Raw genomic sequence first — 26,430 nt, 5'->3', positions numbered from 1 at the left:
ACAAAGACCTGAGAAGACCCCAACAGAATTAAAGAAGTTTATAGTAGACAGACTATTAGTCTTTATATGGAGGGTATGGACATGTTACAGCTATAAAATTTCTCTAGTTAAATAAGTCATTATGGACTTTGCTAAGAGTCTTGTTAAGAATGTTGCCAAAGTCTTCTGAGTATCATTTAACTTATATTGGCTTTTCTTCCAGTTAGACTGCTTTCTTTGGGTCATAGATCATCATATTTTATACTTTATCTCCCACACTTAACGAGTCCAATTCTTTACTCATAACTATTTGTTGATGATAATAACACTAAAATTAGGTGACAATAGTTAAAATTCTTTTTCAGTAAAATAAGATTTTAGGTAAATTATTATTATTATTATTATTAATCATAATTCATTTGTTCCTTGCAACATCCCTATAAGTAGGTGTTATTGCTATCTCAATTTTGCATTTGAGGAAACTGAGGCTGAGGGAAATTAAATGACTCTCCTAGAATCAAACTAATAAATATCTGAAGCAAGACTCAAATGCAAATCTTCCTGACATGCAATATTTTATCCATTGTTTCCTGTAACTACTTCCAATTAATTCTGTTCTTCTGGGTAGTTGGTATGTGTTTTTAAGCACCCATAAATACTTAATCAGAATTAATAACAGTAATGTCAAAATATTTTTTGGTAAATACATTTCCATAAAAAGTTTTTGATAAGTAGGCTTTCAGATGGCCATTTGTTGCCATTTTTGCTCCCTACCTTGTCCTTTTCTGAATGTCTTTGCCTGTCAAATCTTTTTTTAAAGTAGGGAAAGCAGTTGCTGCAAACTTCCATTTGCTGCGTTCCACTAAAATGCCCTAATTGCTGCCTAGCCCTATTTCTTATATGATGGCTTCTTTTCTCTCCCTTCCTATTTTCATTCTATTCTCTCTACACACCATTATTTTCCCCAGTCTTTACTTTCTTACAGTCAGAAAAGCCTACTTATTAATCTCCAGCTGGTTCCATTTTACATGCAAATCTTTCCCCATGTTTTGAATCCATTCTTTTCTGGCTGAGTTTTTGGTCCTGTCTTCCTTCCTCCCCTCTCTTTATCCATCCCACCCACCTTTGGGTCTATTCTTTTTCAGTGCTACTCTCTGCTGTCATATATCCATACCACTATTCCCCTGTCTTTCTTCACTTTCATTCTTGGCATATCTTGAACAAAATAATGCTTCTCAATTCTCTTTTTTTAATTGTTGTCCCTTATTCCCTTCCCCCTTTAAGCTTCACATTTGCTTTTCTTTCTCTAATATCTCAAGCTTTTCTTTATCTTGGTCTTTTTGAAGAACACCTTTAAATGTAACATAAAGAAAACAAAACAACAAAAAATGAAAACCTACCCTGCTATTCCTTTATTTCTCTCTTTTAGATATTGAATCTATTTTTTCTTGCTCTGCAATCCTATCTCATTATTGAAAATTAAAATAGGAAAGTCTTGTGTACAACTGAAGAAAATAAAAGAGGAACATTTAATTAATCAAGCAAAGATTTATTAAATACTTCTATGTGCAAAGCACTATTCTAAGTGTGGAAGATATAGAAATAAGGTTTTTTGTTTCTTGTTTTCAAGGAGCTAGTATTCAGGTGAAATGTTCAATAGGCAGTTGACAATGAATTTGTTGACAAGTTGACAAGGAATGAAATTAGAATTGGATGTATAGATTTGAAAGTCATGTGAATTGAGATGATTATTGAAACCATGAGATCCATGAAATCATTAAGGGAAAAAGTAAGGTGACAAAAACCACAAGAGGGGCCAGGAGAGAGCCTTGGGTCATACCCCACAGATAAGGCAGGCTATAGATGATTACCTAGCAAGGGAGATTGATGAGGAATGGTTCACTATGGAGGAGGAAAATTGGGAGAGAACAGTCACAGAAGAACTAAGAGAGAATAAATTATTTTAACAGGTAGGGTGAGGAGAATGGAGAAAAAAATGGATTTATCAGTCAGATGAGAACACTTCCAGGAGAATGCTTGTGACTGAGAGGATAGAAAATAGAGGCAAAGAGTATGGATGACATTTCTAAGAATTTGGCCAAAAAAGAAAAAAACCAAGATATTGTGGGTTAGACCTTTCTGTTTCTTTCAGATTTGGCAATGTATATTCATAGACAATCTAACAGTTAAAAAATCTCAAAGATGATTTCAATACTTTTAAAGGAAAAAATTAGCTGATCCTACATGATAGATATTATTTGTATTGTCTCGAAGGATAATCTCTTGATGGGATGGTGGGGTCAAAGGAAAGCTTTTTTGGGGGATAGAGATAATTTGCCCATGTTTGCAAGCATCAGGGAAAGAGCCAACAGTTAAAAAGATTAAAGATGAGAGAGAGGGAAAGGAAATGACTGAAGGAAATGGTGGCGAATAGAAAAAAAGGACAAGTAGTGGAGATGATTTTGGGAAGAAGAAGGACTACTTGTTCTTCATGTAATGGAGCAAAGGAGGAAACCATGGAAAATTTTAAAGAGCAGTTGTAAGGGGTGGAGTAAGACAGAGGAGGGATTTCATGCCAATTATTATTATATTTTCTTTTTTTTATTTAGAATTTTTTCCCACAGTATATATGCATGAGCAATTTTTTTTATAATATTATCCCTTGTATTCATTTTTTCCAAATTATCCCCCCCTCCCTCCACTCCCTCCCCCCGATGACAGGCAATCCCATACATTTTACATGTGTTACAATATAACCTAGATACAATATATGTGTGTAAATACCATTTTCTTGTTGCTCATTAAGTATTAGATTCCAAAGGTATAAGTAACCTGGGTAGATAGACAGTAGTTCTAACAATTTACATTCACTTCCCAGTGTTCCTTCTCTGGGTGTAGTTATTTCTGTCCATCATTGATCAACTGGAAGTGAGTTGGATCTTCTTTATGTTGAAGATATCCACTTCCATCAGAATACATCTTCATACAGCATTGAAATGTACAGCGATCTTCTGGTTCTATTCATTTCACTCAGCATCAGTTGATGTAAGTCTCTTCAAGCCTCTCTGTATTCCTCTTGCTGGTCATTTCTTACAGAGCAATAATATTCCATAACCTTCATATACCATGCCAATTATTATTATATTTTCAACAAAATAGAGAATAATTTGGAGGAGGAGTTATAGGAATCTTAAGAAAAGGTTTGTAATAGTTGTTTCAAAGAGAGTGATAAAGAATCAAGAATGGAAGAACAGAGTGATTGCAAGTGAGGATCCATTTGAAATATGCTATTAGATAGCCCTAGTTTATTATAGGTCCAGTAGGATGGTTATGCGGTTTGTTTGGTTTTTTTTGTGTGCAGAAACCAGATGGCAAGGTATGAGTGCTGACAGGATAAGGGGACTAGAATTTCAAATGCTGATAATAGTGTGGAGTTGGAAGTGGTCAACTACCAGAGAATGTTTTCTCCTCGGCCATGATGGATGGTTTCTTTTTTTTTAAAAATTGTCTCAATCATTTAAAGATCATTTCTCATCTCATTTGCATTTGTAGTTTCAAATATCGACTCTACACAGATGACTCCAGTTTATATGTGGGTAGCCCTAAGAAAAAGTTAAAGCTATTATATTAAGAAGGAGCATATTTGTGGGCTTTGGAATTCAGAGGAACTGATCTAGGTAGTAAACTTCTTGAGAAAGATGGGAGAATGTCTTTAGAGCTGTCACAAAAATCTAGATTATGTAGTATGGATGCATAGAACAAATCTGAAAACAGGAAATATGGCTAAGTGAAAGTGACAAAATAAAGGCTTGGAAATTGTAGTGAGTCAATCAAAAAGCATTCCTGTTTCTCTTAATTTCATGTGTGAGGACATAAAGGAAGAAAAGCCTAGTTGTGGAGAGGATTGTCAGTGATGCAGTTTTTTTTTTTCAGAGGGATCCAAGATTACAAGAGCATAAGAAGTTGAAAAGAAGGCAAAAAAGAAGTCTAAGATGAAGAGAAATTAATTAAAGTTAGGGTACCAGGGAAGGGAAGAGGAAGGGAAAACAGGAACTTGAGAGGTGGTAGGGCTAAGAAGAATGGTAGCAGTAAAAGAAGGTTCTTTTTTGTTTTTGCCTCAGCTGATGACTGAATTATAGGTAGTAAGGCAGGAAGACGTCTGTCAAATCATAGTATTTGAAAAGCACTAACTTGTTGGGTGATTTCACACTTCAAGGATCCATGGGGATAGATGACAGAATCAGGATATATACTCTCAGACACTTAAAAAAAAAAAAAAAAAAAGCATTGAACCAGAATGACTATCAGGTTAGGCATCTGGTTCAGGAAATTCATGGTCAAGAATACTCTTGTTTCCTGTTTAGGTCTGGTGACTAGACCCTGGTTCTGTATATGCTATTGGTGTTAAGAAGTTTAGAATGACCTGTGGTATAATTCACACAATTTACTCACTCTAATGCTAATTTACCAGACAATATTGTTAGCTTAGTTCCAGAAAGGGCCATTTAAAAAGCAGTACATTGATAGATCAGTAGGATTCTAAGTCTATATTCAAGTTCATCTTTGAGAACTCTCTCCAAAAATAGAAAATAGATTTAGTATTAAAAGTTCCTACTAAATTATTGTTTGCTTTATGTATGTTTGTGTGTGTGTGTTTAAGAAAGCAACTTCATTTTACAAACAGTGCCTTCTATTTCCTTTGTTTGTTTTCATTGTGTATGCATCCATTGGGCATGTATACACTGTGGTTGATCCAGAAGCTTCAAAAGTGTTTGAAAGTGGAACTGTTGATTTTATATTCTATTTTAGCCTTGACAAATATTTTAAAAATCCAGAAATGGGAAATTTCCACCAAATTGATAGTGAAATTTGGGTGATCTTTTTCTTTCTTATTTCCCTCCCTTACCAGGGGGTAGATACCTTTGTGGCTACTGTATCAGTATGAGCTCACTGAGAGAATTGTGGCTAGGCCAAAACTATGCAAACAACCTTAGTAGAATTGCTTTTAGCAAAAGTAATCAATGGTTATGTAAATATTAGACTCAGGCTAAATATTGGTCTTGAGCACAAAATTTAAAAAATTGCTGACTCCCTCCCCCCAAAAATACTCATTTACTACTCAATATTATTGCCTAGCCATCTTCATCTTCTTTTGCAAAAAATAAAAATATCTAAGCCAAATGAACCTACTTAACCACTTAGTTGGACTAGATAATCTCTAAAGTCTTTTCCTAGATCTAAAAACAACTAATATGATACCATAGCCTCGTGATTCCAACTTGAATATTATTTCATGATGAAATTGGGCTAGGTTGCTTCCAGAGAATGTTCCCTGAATGTTTTTTGCCATTAGGAAACTTTTTTCCCCAGTCTTAATGGATAGTTTCTTCTTCAAAAATTATCTCAGTCAGTCATTTAAAGGACATTTCTTATCTCATTTGATTTTATAGATTCAAGTATCTACTCCATGTAGGTGACTCTCCAGTTTATATATGTGTGGCCCTAATCTCTTTCTTGAACTTCAGTTCTGTATTATAAATTGTCTGCAGGACATATCTTAAATACACCATAGACATCTTAAATTTAATAGATGCAAAAAACCCCCACCTCATTATTTTCCCCCTACAATTTATCTTTTCCTCAAATTTCCATATTTCTATTGAGGGCATCACCTCCTGCATATGGCATTTGAGACCCTCCACAATGGCTGCTAAGTGATATAGTGAATAGATAGTATAAAAAGGATATATTCTGGAGGCAGAAAGACCAGTTTAAATCTAGTCTCAAACATTTACTGACAGTGTTTCTTGATCTGTAAAATGAGCATAATGAAAACTTCTACAGCTCAGGGTTGTTGCTAGAATCAAATGAGATTAAATTGATAAGGTACTTAATACAGTGCCTGATACACAGTAGATGTTATATAAATATTATTATTATTATTATTATTATTAATTTTAGTTCTTACCTTTCAGTCAGTCATACTATTACACATCATAAATCTGATGGTCTAGGCAAACAGCACTACTAGGGATTTGCTGAAATAGACATTCTATTTTCTACCTCTATGAATTTGTACAGGTTATTGCTTTGCTCAAACTGTCCTTTCTTCATTTCTGCTCCTTAGAATCTTCAAGGCTTAGGTCAGATGCCATCTTCTCTGTAAAGAGTTCCTTAATCTCCCTTTCTTATGTCCCTGTCACTTATTAATGCAATCTCCCTCTTCAATTTATCTGGTGCCAAACTTATTTGCATATTTATTATATCTCCCCCCCCCTCCAAGTCGAATGTAAATTCCTTGAGGACTGGACTTAATTTATATTCATCTGTGTTCCCACATCTTTGCACATAATATGGCACTAACATGTTTCTTGAATTAAAAATATAAAACCTTTGTTTCTGTCTCTGTGTTGGGAACATGCCCAATAGTGGGATTAAAGGGTTTAAGTTTAGTGATTTCTTTCACATAATTCCAAATCATTTTCTAGGATGATTAACCTATTCAAAGTTCCACCAAAAGTGTATATTACTTTACCTGTTTTTCTATTGTTCTTTTAAAGTTACTTTTTTTTTTAAGCATCAAGTTTTCTAGCCTGAATCTCCCAGGATGGCTGCAGTCTTTTATGGCATCCTTATTTTCTTAGAAAACATTTAGTTTTGTTATTATGATCTGTAGGAGTACGTGTATGTTAATAGAATTGGGTTACCCAAGGAATTTTTGTTTAAAACATATGACTTGATAGCCTTAGGTAGAGATTCCCCTAATTATTTTGACTCATTTTGACTACCATCAGTTGTTTCTTTTTTAAAATTAATTGATCAATCAATCAATGATTCTTATTGGTTGTTGTTCAGTCATATCTGACTATGACTTCCTCCACCTTTTTTTTTTTTTTTTTTTTTTTTTTTTTTTTTTTTTTTTTTTTTGGCAACGATAGTGGAGTGGTTTGCCATTTCCTTCCTCAGTTCATTTTATAGATAGGAAAAATTTATCATTTATAGATAGGAAAAATGAGGGAAAGAGGCTTAAGTAACTTTCTCAGTCATATAGCTAGTAAATGTCTGAGATTGGATTTAAACTCAGGAAGATGAGTTTTTCTGACTCAAGGCCTGGCACTTTAATCCACAAAACCACCTTATTGTAAATAATCAATCATTTAACCCTTGCTTAATAAGTGCCTACTGAGTTCTAGGGAAATTATTAATTTTTTGATATATAAGCACAAAAGTAAGACAATGTTTTCCTTAATGGAGCTTATATTTTAGCATACCAGTTTACTTTCTATTTATAGAGTTAAATAACATATTATGGATATAAAATATAGTTACATACTCATTTTCAAAATCATTGTGCTGTAGACATGTTGGAGAAGTCTTTTATTTATTTTTTTAAAAACTGAGTATTCATGTATCTATTCTTTGGTTGTGCTCATCATTCTTAATGGTTTTTCCTTTTCATTCCTGTGGTTGCAGGGAAGCTTTGATCACAGTGAACTTTGACAGCTTTTGTTGTTGTATACCAGTGATAAGATTATCTGTTTGTCTATCATTCTTATTGTTGTTGATGTGGCTACATTTTCTGACGTTATGATTTGTTATATTTTATGTTGCTTGGTTCATATTTTACTTATCTTTTACATTGATTTTTCTAAATTTACATGAACCAGCTGATTAGATATTTATCCTGGTCATGTTCAAACAATGTCCTAGAAATATGTAAGCTCCTCAAAAGTAGAGATTGTCTCTCATACTTTTGTATTTTTATCCACATAAGTCAGTACACTGCATAGTACATTGAAAGATCTTTATTGTTGATTGTTCATTTTCCTCCCTCCTTTCCCTCAACAGATCCATATTACAATCCTTCCATGTCTTTGTAGGTAATCTTTATAAATTGTTGTGACTTAAATTAATCATTACTTCATCGCATAAATGGTTTTATACTTAACTAGACTATTTTTCAGCAGATTTAGTCAGATGTTATTTGAAACCCTTTCATTTTGGTAGAGTCAGCCAATGTTCCCATTCCACTGAAATAATTTCAAGAATCAGGTTTAAGAGAGGAAGCATTAGAGCTGTCTTCATGTATTTAAAGAGTGGAAGAGAAATTAGACATGATTTGCTTTGCTCCATAGGGCAGAGTGAGGAGTGAATGGCTGAATATCAGAGCCAAATTTTGGCTCTCTAAGTAAAACTTCCTAACATTGCAAGGAACAATATGTTACCTGGGAAAATAATAGGTTTTCTTTCATTGGAGCTTTTGAAAGAAGGCATTAGATTACCTTTCGTTGTCAATGTTGATCAGGTTCAGATTGGACTAGATTGGTTTTTACACTTTTTGGTCTTAGGGATCATTTCAATTCTTAAGAGCTTTTATTTATATGTTTTATATCTATCAATATTTACTATGCTAGAAAATAAAATGTTTTAGTATTCTTTTAAAACAGTTTTGACTTCCCAGGCTCTGGAAAAGGGTTTCAGGGATGCCCAGGGGTTCCCAGTCACAGTTTGAAAATTGCTTGACTAGATGTTCTCAGAGATCTTTTCTAGTTCTGAGATTTTGTGATTCTGTAAGAACTCCAGGTCACCTGCATAATCAAATCAATACTGCTATTGTTTCTGGAGAGGGTGTGCCATTTGGCTCCCCAATGGCTCCATTCATTATTCCAGTGACCTCCCAGACCAAAGTGCTCTTCCTAGTCTACAGCTCCATCTCCCAAATATGTCTATTAGTATGTAAATTTCTTTAGGGTAGAGACAATCTTACTTTGCTTTTCTATTCCTTGTACATAATTCAGTGCTTAACCAAGAGTAAGATTTGCATAGATATTTTTTATTCATTCATTCATCCTACCTTCATCAGAGTAGGACTTTAATAATATTAATTGGTTATCTTTGAAAATTTAACAAATCCTAAATCAATATATGAGACATACCATATCATAGTAGATAGACAGCAAGCTGAAAAGTCAATGGATCTGAGTTTACATCTTGCCTCTGATAGATATTGCTATATTGTACATCAAACAATACAATTGGTGACTGTCAAGAAGCTACCAAACCTGTTTTCCAGAAAGTATCTAATACTATAAATTGTAGAGCACATGCTGATAGGCATTGAGAGAGGGGTTTTTTAAATGGGCAATTCCACTATACCGATGGAATCATAGGTCTGGTTTCCCCCTTCACAAACAACATGCACACAAATTCCATTTTTGATCTGGAATAATACATTTTCTTAATAAATAATAAACATTGCATAATAAGTTGTATTCATGGGAATGAGTTAAACTATTATTTAGTGATTTTTGTGTCTGAAATTCTTCATAACAGAAACCCTTCTATCCCTTCCCCAATTTTGCTTGGATAGAACCCAAAACCTAGTTCATAAGCCTTATAAATATTATTTCTTCAAAATTATGATTTCATAGTCATATGCATTTCATACATCTTTATATATATACATAAACACAGCCATAGCCACAGCTATACTCACTTATATATACTTATATATATATACACACACATATATGCATTTTATATAGATATAAACAAACATACCCACACCCATGAATATATACATACACACATATATATATGTATTTCATATATATATATATATATGTATATATATATATATATATACACACACACATAAACAACCCCATACCCCCATATATATATATATATATATATATATATATATATATATATATACACATATGCATTTCAAAAATATATACATAAACACACCCGCACCCACACCCACACATTATATACACATATATACACACATACATATATATGTATTTCATATATACACACAAACACATCCACACTCACATATATATACATATATGTGCGTTTCATATACATACACACACATATATGTATGCGTATATATATATATATATATATAAACTGGACCTATAATTTCTCTCAATACAATGTGACATATTTACAACTTATGATCTGAAAGAATTGTGTAGAAGACTGAAAAATTAAGAGACTTTTCCAGTTCTTGATCTCAAGACCAGGTCTTTTCCCATTAAGGCACTTCTTTAGGGAGTAAAACAAAAACAACAAAAATCCACTTCAATCTGTTTAATTTCTAAGTAGCATCTCTAAGTTCATATAGTAGGTACCTAATAAAAGTTTGTTGAATGAATGGAACTAGGCCCATCTTATGAATGGGTAGAAGAAACTGCTGTCCAATGTGGTATGATTTGAAAAACACTGAGAGACAGGCAGAGCAAACTAACTTTGCTCTCACCATTCACAGTGCCTGAAATGGCATCATTCAATAATTTGGATCTTAAAGGTTCTTCTAGATCCCACTGTTAAAATGCAAACAACCCTGAAAGTACAATACCTTAAGCCTCCAATCAGGGGATACTTAAGTATGGATTAGTTAACTCTTATATGGATCAATTTACTCATGTGGGATGGAGCATACAATACCCTTTTAACCTTCATCTCTTCTCCATGTCCTTCTATAAGCCCTGAACAGGGGGTCTACCTAATGGCTCAGAAGTCTTTGTCTAGGTCTTTTATTATATGGATAGTAGTGGAGAATGGGCATGTTTGTCAGTAGTCAAATCCTTTTTTTTTTTTTTTAATTATTATTATTTTTTAATTTTATAATTATAATTTTTTTGACATTATATATGTATGAGTAATTTTTTATAACATTATCCCTTGTATTCATTTTTCCAAATTTTCCCCTCCCTCCTTCTACTCCCTCTCCTAGATGACAGGGAATCCCATACATTTTACATGTGTTACAATATAACCTAGATACAATATATGTGTGTAAATCCAATTTTCTTGTTGCACTTTAAGTATTAGATTCCGAAGGTTTAAGTAACCTGGGTAGATAGACAGTAGTGCTAACAATTAAATTCATTTCCCAGTTCCTTCTCTGGGTGAAGTTGTTTCTGTCCATCATTGATCAACTGGAAGGGGTTGGATCTTCTTTATGTTGAAGATATCCACTTCCATCAGAATATATCTTCATACAGCATTGTTGTTGAAGTGTACAGCGATCTTCTGGTTCTGTTCATTTCACTCAGCATCAGTTCATGTAAGTCTCTCAAAATCTTTCTGAATTCATCCTGCTGGTCATTTCTTATAGAACAATAATATTCCATAACCTTCATATACCATAATTTACCCAACCATTCTCCAATTGATGGACATCCATTCAACTTCCAGTTTCTAGTCACTACAAAAAGAGCTGCCACAAACATTTTGGCACATACAGGTCCCTTTCCCTTCTTTAGTATTTCTTTGGGATATAAGCCCAATAGCAGCACTGCTGGATCAAAGGGTATGCACAGTTTGATAACTTTTTGGGCATAGTTCCAAATTGCTCTCCAGAATGGCTGGATTCTTTCACAACTCCACCAACAATGTATCAGTGTCCTAGTTTTCCCACATCCCCTCCAACATTCATCATTATTAGTTCCTGTCATCTTAGCCAATCTGACAGGTGTGTAGTGGTATCTCAGAGTTGTCTTAATTTGCATTTCTCTGATCAGTAGTAATTTGGAACACTCTTTCATATGAGTGGATATAATTTCAATTTCATCATCTGAGAATTGTCTTTTCATATCCTTTGACCATTTATCAATTGGAGAATGGTTTGATTTCTTATAAATTAGGGTCAATTCTCTATATATTTTGGAGAGACCTTTGTCAGAACCTTTAACTGTAAAAATATTTTCCCAATTTGTTACTTCCCTTCTAATCTTGTTTGCATTAGTATTGTTTGTACAGAAATTTTTTAGTTTGATGTAGTCAAAATCTTCTATTTTGTGATTGATAATGATCTCTATATCTGGTCATAAATTCCTTCCTCCTCCACAGGTCTGAGAGGTAGACTATTCTCTGTTCCTCTAATCTATTTATGATCTCATTCTTTAGGCCTAAATCATGGACCCATTTTGATCTTATCTTGGTATATGGTATTAAGTGTGGATCCATATAGTAGTCAAATCCTTATCTGCACAAATAGCTAGCTCACTTTCTCTCATACATCTTTTACATTACTTCCCTTATGTAATTCCTGGTTGGCAAAGTGTTGCTGCTTATTCGCTCTGGAATCTTGATGTTCTTTGGGTGATTCTCAGTTTTAATTTTTTTGTGGCATTCCATGATCACTATTTACTAGTCAGTGTATTTGCAGACATTCATCTTCCCTAAAGAATCTGAGGGAAGCAATCTTCTATCTTTGTGTCTGACTCAGACCCAGCATAGTACATTTCCTCTGGAACTCACCCTAGCATAGAGTTTTGGATTTTGAAAGGACTTGATCATTAATGCAATTCCAGCATCTTCTTCATTTTACAGTTGAGGTACCTGAGATCCAGAATGGTGACATGATTTGCCCAAGTCCCTATAATTAATTAGTGAAAGATATTGAATTAAATTGAATTGTGAAATAGGAAAGATTATTGAATGGGAAGGACCAAGCAAACAAAGGCTCCAAAAATATGGGGAAAATATTACTGAAAGGATCAAAGGGCACCAGAGGTAGAAGTACTTAACCTAGTTTTGCTGAAGGTCAGTTCTATTTTAAAATTTCTCTTTAAAATTATATACTTAACATTTGGAGAACTCTTTACAAGCCTACATTTAGACAGCTGAACTCTAAAAAAGGCAAACACATAGTTATATTGATAACATATGTAATAGACAATAAAAATATATAGTAAGTCTATCTGTACATATTTATATATTTGACTTAGATCTCTTCTTTGTCCTTGCCCTGCTCTCTTATATCATAGTTATTTGTGTATATGTCCATTACACTGTTCTTCTGAAATATAGCTTATCCTGGTCTCAATCAATTAATCTACAAATATTTATTAGATGCTTACTATAAGTCAGTCACTATGCCAGATACTGGGGACACAAATACGAAGAATGAAATAATTCTTATATTCCAGTGGAGGAGATGTATGTATGTACCTGAGTATCCACATCCATTTATAAAATTATTAAATAATAGGTAGTTTGAGAGGAACTAGAGTTGGAACATTATGCTTCAGTGAATATTCCCAGTACTTAGGGCTTCTCTGATAACACTGTGAGGTATGCTGTGAAAGTATACATAATAGAATGTTATATTATGTGTGTGTATGTATGTGTATAAGAGATAGAAACAGACAAAGACACAGAGATGGATTTTGTGTATCTATCTATCTTTCTATCTGTCTATCTAAATAAATAAATAGACACACATACACATATATATAAACACCCACAATATATAAATAAATATACCACACACATCTATAAATACATATATATATAGATAAACACACACATATAAATACATAACGTATATACATATACAAATATACATGCATGCACATAAATACATACACATATAAAAATAAATGCAAATACACACATATAGTTACTTCATAATTCTGGACCTCAATTCCCTGGGCTGCTGAGGAGGAAAAGGTGGGAGACATTTGAAGGCAAGCCCTTACTTTCAGTCTTCTTTAACCACCATTACATAATTCAAGACAGTTGGCCTCTAAAAGACCAGTGCCTAGCCACAGGAAGTAAGGGGCTAATATGGACATTTTCAATTATAAAACACAGCAAGAAGTTGCATGGAGCTGGTAGAGAAGAAGCTGGGAAACTACTCCCCCCATCTCTAAAGGATATGGATACTTTGTAGAGATTTCTAAACTTAGATAACATGGGCTGATTCAGGGGATTTGTGAACTTGGATAGGAAAAATAAAATTTTTATTTTCACTGGCCTCCAACTGAAATTTCACATTTCCTTCAAATATGAATTAAAAATATTATTCTATTAATTTTCTAGACTGATTCTAGAATCATTCCATTGTCTTTTAAGGGTTACTCAGAGGAATGAGCAATCATTCCTTGCCAAATAGCACTTTTCCTTTTCTAACTTACTGAAGGGACTTCAGAGGTATTGTAGTATAGGTGAAAAGAAAGTCAGTTGGAATCAAAGGACCTGGGTTCGAATCTCAGCTCTGATACTTATTACTTGTATGTCCTTAATATAATACTTAACCTTTTTGGGCTTTAGTTGCCTCATCTATTAAATAAAGTTCTGACATTTAAATATAGTCCAAAGTCTATGATTCTATACAGACCTGCCCATTTCATAAAGAGAAAATAGCATGATTGCATGTTTAAATTTAGTCTAACATACTGTTATGGATCCTTATTGTACTTTCTGTAATTAGATCCAGAATTTTCAGAATTGTAATACCTGACTCCTCTCTTGCTATACTTTCTTAATACCACATATAAACCATCTTCTCTAGGGTAAGAGCAATTGATTGATGAGGACCAGAGAAGGAAAGACCAGGTGCAGCAACAGATACTACATGAATAGATGGAAGAGATTAGGTTCTTCTGCTTGCTATGAGTAACTTCAACTTCTTGGAGAATAGAGGAGTAAAGAGGAGTGTTTGGAGTGAGGGGAGGTCTGAGAAGTACTTTTCTCTCTTTTCCTTGAAATGACATAGTGCTAATAGATAGAGATATTAGCTTGAGGAGAATCTTACACTGGTGTGAAAAATTGTTCAGAATCAATGACAATTACCATTTTGTTACCCTTTACAGTGGAGATTCTTAATCTGGAATCCATGAACTTGATGTCAAAATGGTCTGTGAACTCAGATGGGAAAAATATCTCTATTTTCACTAACCTTTCACAAAATTTCACATTTCCTTTGATTATGAATGGGCCTCCTCCTTTTATTTTTTTTCTGAAAAGTGGCCCCTAGCATCATTTAGCCAAAGGGGTCCATGACACACAAAAAAGTTAAGAAGCCCTACTTAAGAGTCATATCTCTAAGTAACCCAATGGATAGGCTCCAGCTCTATCTTAAATCCTTATTTGCAATTGCTTAGATGTTTAAAAAATCACATAGAGGAAACAAGTTATTTATTTATTGATTGATTGATTTGGTGAGACAATTGAGTTTAAGTGATTTGCTCAGGATCATACAGCTGGGAAACATTAAATCTTGAGGCCAGATTTAAACTCAGATCTTCTTGACTCCAGGGTCAGTGCTCTATCTTCTTCACCACCTAGCTGCCCCAATGTATTTATTTTTCTGAAAAAAGATAACTTTTAAAAAGGCTTTCTAGATATTATTTTCAAATTTCACAAATGATGACAATTTTCTTTAGAGACTAAATGAGGTACTGATAATTAGAAAGTGGGAATCTATTGAAGAGAATCATTTTCCTGTTCATTAAGGTGCCAACTTATACTAAATCCTGACATTTCCTCAGTGCAATTGTTCTAAAACAAAGCAATTTGGAAATTTCTTTATTTTTAAACATTGCATTTTCTTGGAGTGGTAGGATTAGGGTTAGAGGTATTAGAGATATAAAATACTAGAATTAAATTCTATAATCTGAAAAGCTTTAGAGAAACATTATTTTAATAATTAGAATTCTGACCTACTTGACTGCAAAAATTGAGCAAGCATGTATTAAATACCTTCTGTGTACATAGTGGCTAGAGCACCTGGGGTTTAGTTCCTGTGTGAACTTAGGCAAAACTGTGAGCCCTGTTCTCTGTAACTGTCCATAACCTCTGGACTGGGTACCTCATTGGGGAAAAAAGGAAGTCCTTTCTCTTTGGGAACCTTTCACCTTTGGGGGGGGGAGGAGTGATACAAAACAAAATTTAAAAAAAGACAGCTGAGAACATTCTTCCTCACAAACTTGGTCTTCATGTTAATTACTTTCCCAGCCTCAGAAAGAAAAGATGAGTGGCACTCTACCGGCCAGTTTGTCTTAGGAAAAACAGAAAAATATGAGACATATGGCCTGGTGACACACAGATGTCCTAGAAAGTCATGGAGAACTTATGAAGAAAAAAATAAAATTATGGAGCTCTATAGATCAATGTGATCTAGTCAGTTCACTACATTGGAGACTCCTTCCAAATCTCTCTTCTGCCCTTACTACTGTATCTCATTGTCATTACAAAATGGTATAGACCAATTTGGTAATATCAGCAACCTTTAGATGCTTTGGCTTTGGAGTAGCCTCTAGTGGATGATTGACAAGTACTTCCTTTTCTTCTATCCTCCAGAATCAGCATACATCTTCTAGAGCAGGTGCATCAGTAATTTGAGGTCCATGAACTTTAAAAAATGTTTTTGATGACTGTATTTCAATATAGTTGATTGCCTTTGCAATCTTTTGTCTTTTATTTTATGCACTTAAAATTATTATTCTAAGATGTGCTTTATCAGACTGCCAGAGAGCATGACACAAAAAGAATCAAGAACTCCTTGCTCAAAGCCAACATTTGCACTCAATCATTCAGTCACTTATATTTCATTCCATCACCTGAACTGCTTCACACCCTTTATTTTTATCCTTCTTCACTTTTCAGAAGCATTTAATACAGGAAAACACCCTCCTCCATCTTGATACTTTTTCCTCTCTAGTCTTCCATTTTACTGAACTGTCATGATTCTTCTTCCTTTCTAAGCATTCCTCAAACTATTTTTTATTAGCCTTCTCCTATTTCTCTCTCTACCTCCTTTCTTTAGTTAATTTAATCAAAGCCCATGTATTCATTTATCACATATATTCAGATGGTTTTCAAGTTGATAGCTCTTCCCCCAGTATCACTTTTGAACTCTAGCCATATACTTCCAACATGCTAGTGTCCCATTGCCACTTCAAGTATAATGCACCCCAAATTGAACTCATTATATTCTTCTCAAATTTGTCCTTGCCTCTAATTTATCTCTTTCTGCTAATGGTACCTTCAATTTGCAATTCATCTCAGCTTTTCTCCTAGGAGTAATTTAATTTTTTTCCCTATTGCTCAATCTCTTACATGCCTGCTTCCCTCTTCTCAATTTCCTATTGAACCACTTTTGTTCAGACCATTATACTATCTTCCTGTTTCTATATATCTTCTTTAACTACCTATCATAAGACAGAGTTTTCTTTCTTATATAATGCTCTGATCTTGCCAGTCTTCAACTCAATAAACCTTCACTGATGTCCCTAAGCTTTCTAGATAAAGTATAAATTTAATTCTAATTATGCTTTAGATATTTGCTGTTTGATGGCCTAGACAAGTCACTTAACAAATTTCAGCCTATTTCAGCCTGTAAATTAAGGGTAATAATAATAATAATTTCATAGAATTGAGAGGATTAAATATAAGTCCCTTTACACACACAGAGACAGAGAGAGATACAAAGAGAGATAGAGAGACAGAGATATAGAGAGATGGAGACACACACACACACAAACACACACACACACACACACAGAGAGAGAGAGAGAGAGAGAGAGAGAGAGAGAGAGAGAGAGAGAGAGCGAGAGGCATCATAAATTTGAGGTACAGGATAAGGAAACATCACCATTTAAAACCAAAGATAACAATATAAAATAGATGACAGAAATTACCTAAAGAAGTAATTAGTCTAAGTTAAAATTTTTATTTTTTAACTAATTTTTTCTTTTCTTTTTTTGGATGAGACAATTGGGATTGTGACTTGTCTAGGATTACACATCTAGGAAGAATATGAGGTCAGATTTGAACTTAAGTCCTCCTGACTTCATGGCCAGTGCTCTATCCACTGTGCCACCTAGCTACCCCCAAATTAAAAATTTTAAATATGTGAATGATAAAAATCATGGAATCACAGAACTGCCCATAATGTGCTGAATGAAATATCCTTTAAGACCATTCAACTATCTCTCTTTGTTCAGACTATTTTGCCCACTCAGTAACTTTCTGAGGACACATTCAATTTCTTAGATACTTTGCTACTGCAAAAGAAGCTAGATGTTAGAGTGTTTAGAATATTGAGTTTTGGTTCAGGAAGACCTACATTCACATTTGACTTTAGATACAACAGCTATTTGACTTTGGGCAAATCATATAATGTGTGTGTTTTTCTCAATTATTATTGCAAAATGAAGATAATAATAGTCCTTACATTCAAGGGTTGTGAATATTAAATGAGATAATAATATGTGTAAAAATATTTAGCCCAGTTCTTGGTACAAAATAGACAATCTTTTGTCACTTTGACTAGTATGAATTAATAGTATCCTAATTTCTCTTGAGTAAACTGATAAACAATTCTTGACATTCATTGATTCATTTAACGAATTCTTAAGTACCCATTATGTTTACTTTATTTTGCTAGCCATAGAGATATATACATAAAAATAAAATATGTTCCTTTCCCTCAAGGGAATCTAATAATAATCTAATAGAGGTGTTGACATGATACAGACATGTGGGATGCAAATCAAAACATGAACAATTACAAGAATTCAAAATACTTTGAGGTCCAGTTAAGAAGATGAAATTTCCTAGAGAGATTAAATGACTTGCTTAGGGTCACACAAGATAGTAAGCATTTTGAGGCTGAATTTAAATTCAGATTTTCCTAACTCCAGGCCTGGCACTTTATCCATTGTGCCATCTAGCTACCTCTACCAAGGTACAAACAACTTGAGAAAATCTTCCAGAAATAACCATGAATCTGGGCTTTTTAACTATCTTAAATATGATCATGATTACTGTTCTTATTACTAGATATTGTGAGCCAATTAGAAGTAGAAAAATGGAGAGGTGAGCTAGACTTAGCTTGAATTGGCTCTTGAGATTTTTCAGTTTACAATGTGAATAGTCAGTTATACCTTAGAAGTATGCAAACAATACAAATAATTCAGAGATTGATTTGCTTGATTGTCTAGACTTAAGAAAATAATGGGAGAAATGTTAATAGCATAGATTAAAATTACAAGTGTATTATATATGCACTTTCTGGAGGAAGAGAACCAATACAATATTAAACATTTACTAGCAGACCCTAGAACATAGTTCTTGCCTTCAAGGAGCTTACAGTCTACATTGCTACATTTTTGGCATAATTTTGGAAAAAGTCACAATGATTCAGAATCCTTCTTCCTCCCCTTTACATGTTTTCTATTCTATTTCCTTTTTTTGTTTCCTCTAAACCTGGAAACACTCAAACCCTTCTGACAAAAGGAAGGGTTTAAACTAAATAATAGTTCCAATTTTTATTGGTTTACAGTTTATAGAGTGTTTTCATTTCAACAACTCTGAGAGACAGGTGGTCAAAGTATTGCCACCCCATTTTTGAACATGAGAATAATCAAATTTAGAGAAATTTGTTCAAGGTTGCATACCTAGTCTATTGAGGATACAAATCTTGGACCCTAGTCTTCTGATTCAGAATCCAGGGCCACCTGTCTTCAATGAATACACAAATACAAATAGCAAATATACAAATAACAAAATACAATGAATACAAAATAACATCTTTATTAATAGTAAGGATTTGTGGGTAGTACCTTCTATTTACAGATTAATAAATTCTTGGCAGCTACAAAACTTAGCCTTGTTGGTCAAAAAATGGAAACACAAAGAAATAATAGCTTTGAGGAGGATTCTAAGAACATGATGAAGTAGGTTTAGAAATTTCAAGCTTTCCCCCACAAGCAAAGCAAAATTGTGTCTTGGGGTGAACATAGATTGTTGAAAAACAAATATTACTTGGGGCAGAAGAAGGTTCCTCCTGGGACAACCCAAGAATACGTGAAGAAAGACCCAAGGATCAAAACTTAATACCTGTGTAGTACAAAGACTTCCCATAGCTAGACAGAAACATCAAGCCAGGAGCCTTCGGGCTTGAAGCCAGAGGAACCATTCCTCTCTGCCTATTATAGGACTAGAAGTATTTAACCTAATAAGTTCTCATTTAAAAAATGAGGTGGCAAAAGAGAAAGAACATAACCATGGAAACTTACTTTTGGGAATAGGGAAGATTGGGGTTCATTTCTGAGGGGAACATTGAAGTAAAAAAAAGTTTCTATCCCAAAGACTAACATTAAATGGCTACTTGCTCAGAAAGAATATATAGAAGAACTCAAAAAAGACTTTAAAAATCAAATAAAAGAGATTGAGGAAAAACTTAAAAAAAAGAAACCAAACAAGAAAAATAGGAAGATTGTGAAAAGAAAGTCAACTAAGTAGAAAAGGAGATCCAGAGTCTTAAGGAAAAAAATATTCTTTGAAAATTGGAATTCATCAAGGAGAAGCCAATACAGATATGAGGCCCAAAAATAATAAAACCAAAATATAAAGAAATAACAAATAGAAGAGAATTGTGAACATCTTGTAATTCTGAAATTCGGCTGTGATACTCCTTGGAGTTTTCATTTTCAGATCTCTTTCAGGAGGTGATCAATGTATTATTCCAATAGCTATTTTACCCTCTGGTTCTAGGACATCAGGGCAGTTTTCCTTAATGATTTCTTTAAAGATCTTGTCTAGGCTTTTTTTTTTTTTTTTTTTCCTCATCATGGTTTTGAGATAGTCCAATAATTCTTAGATTGTCGCTCCTGGATCTATTTTCCAGGTCAATTGTTTTTCCAATGAGATATTTTACATTTTCTTTTATTTTTTCATTTCTTTTTAGTTTTGTTTGATTGATACTTGATATCTTGTTGAGTCATTCATTTCCATGTGTTCAATTCTAATTTTTAGTGAATTACTTTCTTTTTTGAAAATTTAATTTAAATTTTATTTTTACAAAAATTTTATGCATAGTTTATTTTCCAGCATTGACAATTGCAAAACCTTTTGTTTCGACTTTTCCTCTCTTTCCCCCATCCCTTCTCCCAGATGGGACGTTAATCAATACATGTTAAATATGTGAAAGTAGAAGTTAAATACAATGTATGTATACATACACATCCAGTTATTTTGCTGTACAAAAAGAATTGGACTTTGAAACAGTGTAAAATTAGCCTGTGAAGGAAGTCTAAAATGTAGGCAGACAAAAATATAGGGATTGGGAATTCTATGTAGTGGTTAATAGTCAACTCCCAAAGTTCTTTCACTGGGTGTAGCTGGTTCAGTTCATTACTGCTCTATTGGAACTGATTTGGTTCATCTCATTGTTGGAGAAGGCCTTGTCCATCAGAATTGATCATCATATAATATTGTTGTTTAAGTATATAATGATTTCCTGGTCCTGTTCATTTCACTCAGCAGCAGTTCATTTAAGTCTCTCCAGGCCTTTCTGAAATCATCCTATTGAATTACTTTCTTCAATTAACTTTTAAAATCTCCTTTTGCATTTGGCCAGTTGAATTTTTAAATGAATTGTTTTGTTCATTTGATTTTTTTTTTCCATTTCACAAATTTTGTTTTTCAAGGAGTTGTTTTCTTTTTCCATTTCATTAAGTCTATTTTTAAGGAGTTATGTTTTTTTTTCCATTTTATCAAATCTATTTTGTAAGGAGTTATATGTTTTTTTTTCCATTTCATCAAATCTATTTTTAAAGGAATTTTCTTCAGATAATTTCTGTTTCCTTTTCCAAACTCTCTTGAAAAGTTCTTATTTCTTTTCCCCATTTTTCTTCTAAATCTTGTTTAAGATCCTTTTTGAATTCTTCCCAGAGAGCCTTGTGAGATAGAGATCAACTCATATCAGCCTTTGGGGTGATAATCTCATCTGGAGATGTTTTGCCTTTAGTGATCTCAGGGCTTGAGGTCTGTTCTTCTCTGTTTTCATAAAAGTTATCTATGGTCAGAGTTCTTTTTGCTCTTTTTGCTCATTTTGCTCATTTTTAAAGGCTGAGATCTGCTTTTAGGGCAAGGGAATATTTTCTCAAGCTTCCTTCATGGGGGACAACAGCTTCATGTTGTCCTGGGACCAAGTGCTGCTGGCTTCCTTCTCACACTGAATGAGCATGGCCAGATTTTTGCATTATGCTGGGGTTCAGCATATTTGCCTTCTGTAGTTACATTGGAGGTCTCACAGCTACTCTGTTATTCCATTGGCTTCTGAACCAGGACAAAGTAGCCAATGCTGCTATATTATGGCTAAGACTTCCTGGTAAATTATCCTGGTATCTGAGGCCACTGTGCTACATCTGCACTTGGCCACCTTCTCTCACCCCACCCAATTGAGACAGACCTTTTCTGAAGTTCTTTAAAAATATCTTCTGCTGGAAATTTGTTGCACTTCAAATATTTGTGAATTCTGTCACTCCAAAACCAGTTCAGAGGTTTGATCTGGTGCTGATCTGAACGAGGCCAGGAAAAGCCCAGATAAAAACCTGTCTACTCTCTGCCATCTTGGCTCTTCCCCTGTCTTGAACATTTTGAAAGAAAAACAATAGATATGGAGAACAGATCAAGAAAAGAAAGCTACCTGAAAGCTGTGACCCAAAAAAATCTTGACACAATAATACAAGAACTAATTAAAGCACATTGTCCTGAAGTGATAAAACAAGAGAGGAAAGTAGAAATAGAAAAGAAAATCACTGGTCACCACTTCAAAGAGAAGTTTACAAAGAAAATACACAGGGATATTTCTGCTAAATTCTCAAACTGCCAGATCAAAGAGAAAATTTTACAAGAAACAAACAAAAAAGCCAATTCAAATATACTGGAACTACCATTAGAATTAGACAGGATTTATTATCAGATACAATAAAAGACCACAGGTCCTGGAATATTATATATCAACAATAAAAAAGAACTAGGCTTACAGCCAAAAATATTATATTCAGCAAAATTAAGTATAATACTGAATGAAAACAAAAGAACATTCAACAGACTCTTAGATTTTCAGGATTTTGTCTCAAACAAATCTGAACTCAACAGAAAATTTAACATCAAACAACAACAAAACCAACATCAAAGACTAATTTCAAGTAACTAAATAAGGACAAACTGTGTTCTACATATAGAAATATAAACCATATATCCAAGATTGGCATCAATAACTGAATAGTCCAAAAGAAAAACTGCGCACAGGTGAGTATGATCTGACTCTAAAAAAAGCAACACTATCTAGGAAAAGGTTAAAACATTAGTAATTATGCTATCTGAATGAGATGCAGAGGAACAATTGCCACAGAGGCATTAGATGGGGGAGGAAGGCTGGTAGATCTGAAAACTTCTCACATCGGGAATGAATTAAATAGGGAACCATAATATACATACACACACACACATATATGTTTACATGTATACCATGAATGGTATAGCATTCTCCAAAATCTATAAACAAATAAGAAGGGGAGAGAATAAGATGGAGTACTGAAGAGGGCATAGATTAACTGGAGTGGAATAAAGCCTATAGATTAGTGGAAATTGGAGAAAGAATGAAGGAAAGAGTGAGGGGGAAAAGAAAAGTGAGGAATCCAAGTTAAGGGAGAAGAAATTAAGTAATAGCAAAGCTAGTTAAGGAGTAGAGCTAAATCAGAAGAGTTAGCAGGGATGGGAAATAAGAGATATATACTAACAGAATAACAAAGATCAGGAGTAAAATTTATTAGGAAAAAAAATAGGGCTGGTAATTATTGATCACAAAGTCAAACTTGAAGATTCAATCAAGAAAGAAATCTACATTGTATATCAGCCATATTAATATTGTTTTAGATGCATGTCTATATATATGTATATATATTTATACATGTGCATATGTGTGTCTGAGTGTGTATATACACACATATGTATACATAAACAAATCTGGGCTTAACTATAGTCTGCTTGGGGGAGTAGAATGGAGGGAGATGAAAGGAAAAAATAAAGTGAAAAATGCATAGCAGAGAACAAAAGAATAATGTATAAGGAAGCAAAGATGGACAGTTATGAATATAATGTCTTCTATTATTATATATATGCTTTCTTGAAATGGAATATATTATTACATATTTCAAATACTCCCTAATGTTTTGCTGGGCACGTGACAATTTTATAAATTATATATATGAGTTTTGGAAAAGGAAGGAAGTTATGGACTGGAAAGTCACCAAGATGGTTAGTGCAACAATAGAATCATCCACTAATATAACCTATCCCAGAGGCAATAATAGTAGGGTCAGTAGATTACTGTTCTCAGAAAAAGAGAAAAAAAAGTCAGAAGGCAGTAGGATGGAAAATAGCAGAAGTAATGATGAACACATAAGAACACATTGTTTTAATGGTTATTGTGATTATTTCATGCTTGTGTATGTATTATATCACCCTAGTGGCACAGTAGATAAAGTCCTGAGCTTGGAGTCAGAAAGACTCATCTTTCTGAGTTCAAATTTGACCTCAGATACTGACTAGCTGAATAATCCTGGACAAGTAATTTAACGCAATTTATCTTAATTTCCTCATCTGTAAAATGAACTGAAGAAAGAAATGATAAATCCTTCTAGTACCTTTGCTAAGAAAATCCCAAAGAGTTGTACATGACTGAAAAATAACTGAACATTTCCTAGCTCTCTCCTCTCTAGATTATAATTAATTGCCAAGAAAGCATGGATGTTTTTGCATCTCTACCAGTTTCAAATATAATCCTTGTACAAAGTAGATGGTAAATAAATGTTTGTTGAATGAGTGCATGTTTAAAAAGGGAATTAACCAGTGTTTACTCTGGTGTCTTTCACCAGAGTAATCATGAATTAGAGGTTTATTGTTTTTTTTTTTTTTCCTTCAAACTATTTAATTAAAACTTTTGTTTCACAATATTTCCTTCTAATGCAGGAAGTGAAAATAAGAGATTTTCACCTCATGAAAACCAAAATCTCAATGCTGATTCTGAACATAAGAGAGTCACTGAGCTCTAGCTTCAGTTCTTTCAGTAAAGGAGTCTCATTTTAATTTTTATTTACTTTTTTTTGGGGGGGGACTACTAATATGAAACTGAATGACATGGACAGTGACATTTGGTAAATTTTTGTATTCCTAGGCACTGGCCCAGCACAATGATTTAAACAGAGCTAACCCTTAATAAATATTTGTATAATTGGATGGAGTCATGAAGAATTAATGACATGAGTATTAGGCTCACTTACACAATTTGATCAGTTCAAATCAATTAATATTTATTTCACATTAACTATATTCCTAATTAGAAAACTATGGTATCGTGAGTTCATAAAGCTAGAAAGATTTGGGTTCAATTTCCACCTGTGGCATATATTAGTTGTATGATTCATGAAAGCTTAAGAGGATGGGGAAGATGAACACATGATGACACATTGTTTTTATAGTTATTGTGACTATTGCTTATTTGTGCATATATTGTAACCTGCTAGATGAAATAAAAAGGGAGACAGTAGTGACAAAGTGAATAGAATGATGGTGTTAGAAATAGGAAATATCCGTTCAAATCCAACAAATCCAGATTCAGACACTTAACTAGCTATATGACTCGGGGTGAGTCATTGATGCCTTTTTGCCTAAAAACTCTCTCCTGGATCATTGTCTTGTGGTGGCAGAGAGTCTGGTGTAACTCAATGAAACTATGTTACTCAAAATGGACAAATAATATTGGAGAATCTGACTGCAAAAAATAAAATAAAAAAGGTGATTCATTGGAGAAGAAAATGGCAAATCATTTCAGTAACTTTGCAAAGAAAACTCCTGGAAAAATAGACTTTTGTAGAAAATAGAGAGATTCCATAAAGGATTCTGCTATTTGTGCTTTATGTTATAAATTAAAATCTAAAGTGATTTGATGGTAGGGACCTCTATTATAGGTATGGGCAGAAGAGGAATGTGAATGCTCCAAGTTAATATATATATATATATTTAATTTTATTTATAATTTTTTGACATTATATATGCATGAGTAATTTTTTTTATAACATTATCCCTTGTATTCATTTTTCCAAATTATCCCCTCCCTCCTTCTATTCCCTCCCCTTGATGACAGGCAATCCCATACATTTTACATGTGTTACAATATAACCTAGATACAATATATGTGTGTAAATACCATTTTCTTGTTGCACATTAAGTATTAGATTCCGAAGGGATAAGTAACCTGGGTAGATAGACAGTAGTGCTAACAGTTTACATTCACTTCCCAGTGTTCCTTCTCTGGGTATAGTTGTTTCTGTCCATTATTGATCAATTGGAAGTGAGTCAAGTTAAAATATTTTAATTTCAAGAAAAGACTTAATGATGATGTTTTCCCCTAGCATATTCTTAGAACATGTAGGCATGTTTTGGGCATTGGCTCTGCTTTGGGATGAGTAATTTTTCATGTCTTTGTTTTTGCTCAGTCATTTCAGTCATTTCCTATCCTTTGTGGCCCCATTTGGGGTTTTCTTGGCCAAGATACTGGAATGGTTTGCTATTTCTTTCTAATTTTATAGATGAGGAAACTGAGGGAAACAGAGGTAAGTGAATTGCTCAGGTTTACCCAGCTAGTAAAGGTCTGAGTTGAGATTTGAACTCAGGAAAATGAGTCTTCCTACCTCCAGATCTATCAGTCTATGCACTCTGCCATCTGGTCACTTTTCCAAGTCTTAGAGAATTGGTACATATGAATAAATGGCATTTATGTAGTGTTCCTTGTAGCACTTTGTGTATAATTTCTGATTGGTTTGCCTATTACACCATACTTTTCTTAAT

Source organism: Sminthopsis crassicaudata, chromosome 4, assembly GCF_048593235.1.
Source record: "Sminthopsis crassicaudata isolate SCR6 chromosome 4, ASM4859323v1, whole genome shotgun sequence".
Classification (NCBI taxonomy): domain Eukaryota; kingdom Metazoa; phylum Chordata; class Mammalia; order Dasyuromorphia; family Dasyuridae; genus Sminthopsis; species Sminthopsis crassicaudata.
The sequence above is the reverse complement of the archived record's forward strand: the minus strand, read 5'-3'. Positions refer to the sequence as shown.